The sequence below is a fragment of the Pteropus vampyrus genome, unplaced genomic scaffold (assembly GCF_000151845.1).
Source record: "Pteropus vampyrus isolate Shadow unplaced genomic scaffold, Pvam_2.0 Scaffold51, whole genome shotgun sequence".
NCBI classification, from domain to species: domain Eukaryota; kingdom Metazoa; phylum Chordata; class Mammalia; order Chiroptera; family Pteropodidae; genus Pteropus; species Pteropus vampyrus.
Window position 1 is genome coordinate 1,116,892 of NW_011888832.1, and position 9,623 is coordinate 1,126,514.

The 9,623-nt window shown below is 50.6% G+C and overlaps 1 protein-coding gene and 1 pseudogene across 1 annotated transcript in view; one reads left to right on the forward strand and one right to left on the reverse strand.

Annotated features, from left to right (window-relative positions):
• The window catches only part of GNAO1 (G protein subunit alpha o1), a 135,077-nt gene that overhangs the window by 25,552 nt on the left and 99,902 nt on the right, over window positions 1-9,623 (reverse strand). The window lies entirely within an intron of this gene.
• Window positions 5,804-5,919, forward strand: LOC111739628 (annotated as a pseudogene).

Here is a 9,623-nt window from a genome sequence, read left to right on the forward strand (position 1 = left end):
GCACCCCTCCCCAGCCTCCTTCCTCACTCAGCTTATCATTCTCTTCACGGCCTAGGCTGCTGGCTGTCCAGCCCTGCACAGTTGAAGGGGAGTGTCCCAAAGTGTGGGCCACAGGGGACTCTGCATTAATAGCATTGAATCACACCTGGAGGTCTCCAGTTGCCTTTCGAGGATTCCGACCAATCACCCCAAACACTTGCTAACCATCCCTTTCAACAAAGAGGCAACTGGTCACTTAGGACTGGTCTCCTCTGGCCACAGGCGTTTCAAATATGGCAAACCACAACCCAACCCTGTCATCAAAGAGTAGGTCAGGGAAGGCTCCTGTTACGAGCTGATTGTGTCCCCCAAAACTCATATGTTGAAGCCTAATCCCTACTACCTCAGAATGTGACTATGCTTGGATAGGGCCTTTAAAGAGGTAATTAAGTTAAAACAGGGTTGCCAGGGTGCGTCTTAACGCATTATGACTGGTGTCTTTGTAAGAGATTAGGACACAGTCAGAGGGAAGACCCTGTGAGGACACAGGGAGAAGGCAGCCACCTGCAAGGCGAAAAACTGGCTCTGACGACGCCGTGATCTTGGACTTCCGGCCCCCAGAGCCGCTAGAAAATGAATTTCCGTTGTTTCAGCCACTCAGTCTGTGGTCCTTCGTTATGGCAGCCCTAGTGAATTAAGGCTCCAAGATGGGGCTCTCCTTGGGGCTGGGAGTGGGGGTTGCTCTCCATCATTCCAAACTGTATCTACGAGGCTGTGTAGGGTCTGGGTCCTACCTCCCCTTGAACCTTATCCTGAGGTCCTTTGCTGTCACTTGCTACCTGCCAGCCACCCTGCCCCCTTCCTAGACTTTGCATATATTTGCCAATTCTACCTTAGGGCCTTGGCACTGGAGCCTCTTGCTACATCAGGTCTTTGCAAGACTGGCTCCCTCCTGTTTTTCCAGTCTCTGTTTAAATATACCCCTCCCCCGCCAAAGTTTTCCCTGACCGCACCCCCTATCCCCCATCTGAAGCAGATTGCCACTCCCGCATTCTCTTCTTTAACAGCACGCATCCCAGCGCAACGTGTGTAATTCGACAGGTTTGTGTCCTGGTCCACGTCTTCTTTCTAGGGAGACTGGGAGCTCCAGGAGGGCGGAGCTCGCTTCTGCTTCGTTGACTATGATGGCTCATTTATAAGGTTGCTGCTTGTGGAATGAATGAAGGGATGAATGAACTCTGGGCCATAAGCTGAGATGGGCACCAAGTGCCATCTCCTTGTCCTGGGAAGGTCCGGCCACACCAGGGTGAGCCATGAGGAAGCAGAGAAGGGCCCATCGGGAGCTGGTTCTCAAGGTCTCTGCTCTCTTCAACAGGAAAGTCCCTGAGAATCCAGTGAGGCAGAGACAAGGATGGGCACAGAGCTGGGTGCACCAAAGGTGGAGGTGACAAATGTGAAACTGTCTGGAAGTAGCAGAATTAGTGGTCGAAGGCTGCTTACGACTCCTGTGGCCCTTCTCCACTGACCCCACCTTGACTGACCTGGGAGGCCCTGTTTCCGGCCCTGTGTTCCAGAGATGGTGTCTGCACGTACAAGCATCGTAGCTGGGGAGCGAGATGGCATGCATTGGGTGTGTCACAGCATTTTATCATCCCAGGAGAATTTTAGGTGGAATTATTTATAGACAGAAAACAGTGCTTTTCCACGATTCGTTAGATTAATTATAAAGCAGCTGTTTTTAATAATTTGGGATATGTAAGGAAAGGGAAATGTCGGGGCAAGCCATAAATTTGAAGCTGAGGACACAGGTTGGGTGAGGACTCAGTGCACACATTGATGACATCGGCAACGTGGGTCACGGTGGGCAGACCGGCAGGCTGCCACGGCCAATGTGCGACACCCCGTCACAGGGCACTGCTGGTTGCAGAAAGGAGTCTGCCTTATTCCGAGTGTGGTGAGAAGCCATGAAGGGCTTCAAGGAGGGGAGGCAAAGGATACTGTTTTTGAAAGCTCACCGGATGCGGGAGAGCTGGAAGGGAGGCCACAGAGAAGACCGAGGAGGCCGGTGCCGTCATCAGATGAGAGACGACGGAGCTTTGCAATGTCGGAGCTGGAAGGGCCCTTAGAAATGGTGCCATCTATGTTCCCTCTTCCTATAAGTTGGGAAACTGAGGCACAGACAGGAGGGTCAGTGGTGGCTTGGCTGGGGGCTAAGCGCAGGCTGGCTGAGAAGCGAGGCTTGTGAAGGGGAGGCAGCAGGTGGTGGAGGGAGCCCTTTAGGGAGAGGCCACCGTTTAAATCACCAGGGAACCTCAGTCTGCCTGCGCTGGCTCTGGGGTTTCCGAGAAACGAGCATCGCAGATGGGAGGAGGGGGGTCAGACTTAGAAGGAGCAGATTCTGAACTACAGAGCGAGAAGATTGTTCACATCCATGTGAGACAGGACATAGGTGCCACTGTCCAGATGAGGCCGGCAGGACTTGCGGGCAGGGCACCCAGGGTCCCGGGAGGTGGGGCCCACCCGCACCCCTAGACAGCAATACTGTGAGAGAAACTGGACTTCGGGAGCAGGCCAGAGTCTCAGGACAGGCATACTTTGTTTTACACACGTTACGGACATTACGTTTTTTACAAGTTGACGGCAAGACCCTCTACTAGCAAAAAGATTACAACTCACTTTATTGTGAAACTTTTATTGTGCAGATCTGAAGCAGAACCCGCAATATCTCTGAGGGACGCCTGGATGCGCATCTGTAAAATGGGGACGAGAACAGCATGTACCTCACAGGACGCTGTGAGTTTTAAACGAATTGGCGCAGTCAAGTGCTCAGTGTGACTTCTGGTAAGAATTCAACGTGATGGCCACTGTGGTTTATTAGTCACATACATCGAGAACAGCTATGTTCCTCTTGGACGAAATGCACAGTAAAACAATATAAGTCAGGGGTTTGGTGAAAACTAACTTTCCAAAACAAAACGAAAAATCGCAACCAAATAAACAACCAATCTTCTTTGACATCCGTATAATAATTGAAAAAATGACCTGCTTCTGTGATAAGTGCTTAGAGGGGCAACAGAAAAACAGCCCCACCTTCTGTAGCCAGTTCATCACCCAGAGAAGTGACTGAGAGCGAGACAGACGAAAACGAAATCCCAGAGCGGCATGTGTCTGGACCTTTCCGACCCCACAAAACCTGTGCTTTTGCTTCTACCACACCCCTTCGGTAAGAGGCTTGATCTTCAAAAGCACATCCGAGTCACCCCTATGTCCTTGCTGAAGTGTGTTTATAGTCCATTAATATTCTCGGGGGGTTGACATCAAAAGCCCTCAATCAACCGCATTGCTACAGTGGACAGGGCTCTGTTCTCTAGACCGCTGCAGCTGCTCAGGATTGTTATCCAGCCTCTGAGCACCAACCACGGGCCACATCGGCGGCCTGCGTCCGTCCTGGCTGCCTGGGCTGCCATCGGAGCTCTCGGGTGTTTGAGGGAACGTGGCCTCGCACTGGGTTCAGGCAGGCGCGCCCGTGGCCCCTGTGGTAAATGGGGTGGTGAGAACACCACCTCGGGGGACCAGTGATGGTGAGCACTGGGCTTCTGGAACTAAAACTGTTTTTGCTGGAACTTTGACAAGGGAGTGGAACATAAATCAAACTGTCTAATTTGACAGCTTATTGGAAAAAGTGATTCGGAGACAATCAGGAGCCTCGGTGCCCTGCCACTGACAAGCCATCGGCTCCATCGAGGGCTTCTGAGCCAAACGCAGGGGCACAACTTTCAGACCTCTTCATATAAAAGTTTATATTTTTTAAAAATACTCTTTTTGATTTTCAGGGCTAAGCCAAATAAGGGCTCATCCCATTTTACAGATGAGAAAAATGAAGTCTGGAGAGGAAAATATTTTAACTAGGGAGGCATCTGGAGGTGGGTAACCCTAGATTTTGTTCCTGGTTCTGCCCCTGTGTGACCTCCCCAAGCCTGAGCATTCAAATCTGTTAGACAGTTCCAACTTCTCGAGGTGTGTGATGGTTACAGGGAGTAATATAAGCAATAACATAAGCATGTGGTGAACACTCAGCAGTCAGTGGATGTCAGCTGTTACTACGTCACACTGTGGGCCAAGGGTGAGCTGTGGCCAGTAGCCAGGTGGTCATCACCTTGACTTCCAAGCAGCCACTCATTTCTTGCACCTGTTTAAATCCTCTGCATTGCATGACTACTATCTGTCACTTCTTGTTTATTTGCGAGTTTGTTTCTCTTCTCTAAACTCTAAATTCCGTGAGAATTACTCTTCTCAGAGGCCTCGGCTAGCAGCTTAGATGACTGGCACATAGTAAGTTTTTAGTGTAACTTTAGGAGTGCAGGAGGCCCCTTTGAGATGTGAAGAGAGCTAGAGCCTCTCTCTTCAGAGACAGCACATAGTCAAACACACAGAACTACACAGCCAAAACCACATGCGCGCGTGCGTGCGTGCATACGTGCGCACGCACACACACACACACACACACACACACACACAAAGATGTCTTTTATTTCTGGAGTTGCAGCCCCAGAATCCCTTGTTAAGAACCTGGCCAACTATAAATCACAGAGGCCCAAACGGTTTCTAGCCACAAGGTTTGTTCTGATTGTCTGGGGTGATGCCCCAGCCCTCATGCGCCTGTGTAAACCGGGCTGATTTCTCCCAGCGGAGTAATAAGCCTGGCAAAGTTGCTTGTGTGACTATCTCTATCCTGCTCCCTCGCCGTCTATATTGTGTGGAAGAGGCCATTCTGCTCGCTGCCCATGCAAATTTAATCATGTTCTGAAACCTCCGTCCCACGGAAATATAAATGCGTTTCCAACTCTGAGGCTTCAGTTATCAGGGGGAGGCTTTAGGAACCATTCAGGGAGTTGTTTGATATACTGAGTCGACGGCTTATTGGAAAAAGCGATTCGGAGACAAGTAAGAAAGAAAAAAAAGGAAGGGCTGGGGGAGACCAGGGAAGAGGACAGGGAGCCGTGGAAGGCCCTTTGGGGCAGGCGGGGCGGGCGCACAGTGGTCCCTTGGCAATGGCAGCTTCTCAGTCACATGCAGCATCACGCCAGGTCCCATCTGAAAAGGCTTCTATCTGAGAGAATTAGATGCAGCCAATTGGAGGCCGCGGGCCCAGGGCCCCACCTCCCTAAAGCGGAGTTTGCCTCCATTAACCCTTCAGTGAGGAGCTTTCTCTCCCCGGTGGAGCCCGCGGGAGGCTGGCTGACCCAGAGCCGGCACCGGGGGCTTCACCAGGAGCGTGAAGGTGAGATGTTCACTTGGGCTGCGGGCCCTAGGTCCGGCCGGGGCTGCTGACCTGCCTTTGGACTCAGGCATGCCTGGGTCTTGGTCCTGGCTCTGTCATCTATCCGCTGTGTGACCATGGACAAGTCACTCGCCCTTTCTGAGCCTCAGTTTCTTTATCCGTAAAATGAGCATAATCCTATCACTTACCTAGCTCACACGGACAAGGCGAGCTTTCCCAAATCTCAATATTTCTGTTCTGCTCATAATTTCTGTGTAAGACCCCTGGCCTTCTGTGAAAAGTGGGTTTCTGTGGCTGGCCTCACTTTACAAAGAAATTAAGCCCTTCCTTTGGTCAGTTCTAATATCTGGGCTATCACGAACTAGATGGGCAACCTGCTTGTTTTCTGAATTAATATTAAAATAAACATATCACTATTAAAATGAAGACCGTGAGTTAGGGTAACAGCAGAAACAACTTTCCTGGCGCGGAGGCTGGCCCGCGTGCACTGCACGCCTGCCTGGGACAGCTGTCCCTGTCCTGCTGTCACCTCTGTCACTGGTGGTCTACGGCCACGCCACCCTGAACAAGCCCGGAGTCTGGTCTCGGAAGCTAAGCAGGGTCGGGCCTGGTTAGTACTTGGATGGGAGACCACCTAGGAAGACCAGGTGCTGTAGGTATAAAAAAAATAAAAATAAAAAAAAAATAAGGGCTGGTAAGCTGACGAGGTCCTTGCAATCTGTGAGGTCAACCGAGGGTTGCCTCGCCTGAAAAAAAAAAAGTGCCAGTGGAGGAGGGGGCAACAGTGGGGCCCATCTAGGCACCTGCTTCACGAACCCTTCCCCCTTCTGGGGCACCAATCCCCTTCCTACCAAAGCCTGGATCCCAGTCTGTCCGGCCCTCTCGCTTTCCCATACTACCTCACGTCTGTACGTATAAAAAAACTGTCCTACACAGAGATAACTTCAAAACGAAAAAAATTGTCTAGTTTACATTAAGGAGGGAATTGGCCCTCCCTGGCCAGGCTACACACATTTTTCCCCCCCATCTTCATAACTCTGTCTCCCCCCAATCTAGCAAAACTTGAATTTCTAAAGAGGGGAAAAAGTAGTCCATCCAGCACTGCCTGGTTACTTGTCAATTCTGCCTGGCTGACTAACCCAGAATTCCTTAATTACAGCTCGACCAGGAAGATTTAACAGTTGCATTAAAAAATAAAAAAAGAAATAAAAGAGAAAAAAACATTCAAACCTTAGAAAAAATGTTCACCTTGTAAAAACACACATACAAGCAAACGAGAGAATCGAAGTGGGTGCACAGGGTCTGTGAGCTGTGTGCGCAGAGAAACGGGCTTGGGCTGGATGCAGAGGTCCCAGGTCCAAGTCCAGAATCTGCAGGCACTTGACCTCTTTCAGCCTGGGGATCAAGGCAAGGCTGGTGTGTGGACAGCGGCAAGATGCAGGTGCTTTGTGAGGCGTGGAGCATCATGTGGACATCAGAAATGCGAGTGCTCTCTGGTGCGGGGGGTCACTTTTGGGCCAGGCCTTGACTGAGCTGGGAGGCAGCTGGAGTTTGACCCCATCCTGGGCACAGGGCTGTCTTCTCAGCTGATGGCTAATCCCCCACTGGGAGATGCTTCTCCCTCCAGAGTACCAGTACTTGAACCCAGATTCCTAGAGACCTAAAAACCTTTAAGACCCAAAGGGCTCCATCTCCAGTTGGGGCACTTGGGGCCTTCGGGGCATGGGGAAGACACTTTTGAGTGGGGCCCCAGAACCACCCTTGGAAAATATGCCCCTTGTAAGAACTGTTCTGGGATGGCGGCAGCTTCCAGGGAACTAGGGTTCTCTCATTCTGTTCCTAGGGAAGGAACTTGGGTCCCGGAACCAGCTTGGACTTTGACCTGGAGCCCTGCCTGCTCGCCCCGCCTGCTCGTACCACAGGCTCTGCTCGGTTTCCTAGAAGAATCCGAAAAAGCAAGGTGCTTTGGCCAGAGACGAAGGCTTGCTTTCCAGTCCTGACCTGCCCATGGCCCTTGCTGTAGGGGGCCCAGCAGGCTGACTTGCTGGCCAGCCCTGCAGGTTCTGGGGAGAGGTGACCACCTGGGCAGAGGCACCCAGGGGCTCTAGTCCTTGGACCCCTTAACCCCTGGCCTCAGCAGCTGTGCTTGCTCCGGGGGTAGGAGCTGGAAACAGGCAGAGCCCAGCCACACCGCTGAAGCTTGCTCCGAAGTGACCAGGGAGCCACTTCTGTATCCCTGGTCAGGCAGGCATCTTTGGCGCAGCCTTCTCCAGGGCCACTTCAACTCCACTCTGCATGGGAACAAATGCTTCTCCCTTCAAAACCCAAGGACTTTGTTTAGCTGAGCTCAATTCCTGAGCCCATCACCCTGGCAACCGGCAGTTGGGGGATTTACATCTCATGCATCGCAACAGGGGAACAGCCATTCACCAAGTTGAGGGGAACCCCACAACACAAAACTAATGTGCCCCCCTCCTCCTACCCCCTAAGAGTGCAGCCACAAAACAAAACAGAATCAACAACAAAAATTTCCCATAAGCCCATCTGGCCTTGGCTGGCAATCAGCCAAACAGGAATTCAAATTTAATCAAACTTTCATGTCTCCCTTGTAAAGCTCAGGAAATCAGTAATTGGTTTTATAATTAAATTTTCTGATCACGTATCAAAGGAATGGGTCCTGCCAAAGGCCAAGGAATGGCCTGTGTCCAGTAAGGACAGCCAAGGCGGCTCTGGAAGGTAGAGGAGAACTAACTGCTGGTGCGCTAAGAATAGAGCCTGTTATTTATAACCAGAGAGGCTGGCGACAGCCCAGCCTTGCCCTTACGAAGTGGTCTTCTCCAAACACCCACCCCGGGAGCCCTGGCTTTCTGATTTCTTAAGCAATGGTGGCCACCGCACGCAGGTTGGAAGATGAGGAGGCAGAAGGCAGGGAGGCCATGTTGGGAGCATTTGGGAAGGAAGGAGGTCTGCCTAGGGCAGGGGCCTGGGCAGAGAGAAGAAGGGGCTGAGGCAGAAGCCATTCTGGGACAGGAAGTGGGACTGAGGAGGAGGAGGAGGGGTCTAAGGTTTTCGACCTGAGGAACTGGGAGGAAGAAGGCAGAGAGAAGAAGCCAGCTCTGTGTGGCCTGGTTTTGCTGGAGAGCTGATGGGCCCCAGCAACCAGAGTGCTAACAGTACAGCTCAGCTTTCGTGTGCCCTCGCTGGGTGCTTTACAGTTATTGTCTCATTTAATCAGCCCAAGGAGGTGAACATTTATTGCTCTCACTTTAGAAACCAGAAAAATGAGGCTCAGAGAACAGATTTCAGCAAAGCAGTTGCTGACTACTGAGCCATGGAGCTGGGACTTAGACCCAGCACTGTGTGATCCCAGAGTCCACAAGCTCAGCCCCTAACGCCATACCCACTCTTTTCCTGCAGATAAAGACATCTCATAGCCAAATGGAAATAATTAGAAAAGGTTTTCAACACTTAGAAGGGAGGTATGGGCTAGAGATGAAAGCTTGAGAATCAACAAATCAATATTCGTTATTTAATCCACTTAAAAATGTTCACGATAAAGGTAAGCCACAGACTGGAGAAAATATCCACAATATATATATCTGACAAAGAACTCGTATTCAGGATGTTTCTTTAAAAAACTCTCACAACTCGTTAATAATAAGACAAACAGCCTATTAAAAGGGAAGAATGAAAAATGTGAACAGATTCTTTATAAAAGTGTGTGTGTGTGTGTGTGTGTGTGTGTAGATATATAGCCAAAAGCACATTAAAAACACTCAATATCATTCGCCATCAGGGAAATGCAAATTAAAAGCACAATGGAGTACCACTATGCACAGACTAGAACAACTCACATGAAAGGAACGGACAATTCCAGGTACCGAGGACAGCGTGGGACACAGGAACATTCTAAGCAGTACAGTGCTTTGGAAAGCAGTTCAAACCATATGACCTCGCCACCCGCCACCCCACTCCCAGGTATCCACCAAGAGAAGTAAAAGCGTCTGTCTACACGAAAACCTGTACACTGATATCCGAGCAGCTTCATTCATATTAGCCCTAGAATGGAAATAACTCAAGTGCTCATCAACAGATGAATAGATTTTAAAAATGATGATCCATATCTTGGAGTAGGTTCGAAGCTTGGCCACAATGAAGTACCCAGGTGTTATGGAGAGAAACAGCAGCAAGAATCCAAAGCCAGGCAGAGGACCTGGGAGGGGCGAAGTCTGGAGGCATCTATCACACCCAGTCCAGTATTTTTTTTTTTTAAAGCAAAGCCTTCTGCTGTGGTTGAAGGGACCAAGCAGCCCCTAAGTTCTGCAAGGCTGGTCCTGCGCAAAGCACTGAGCTGCTGCTCCCT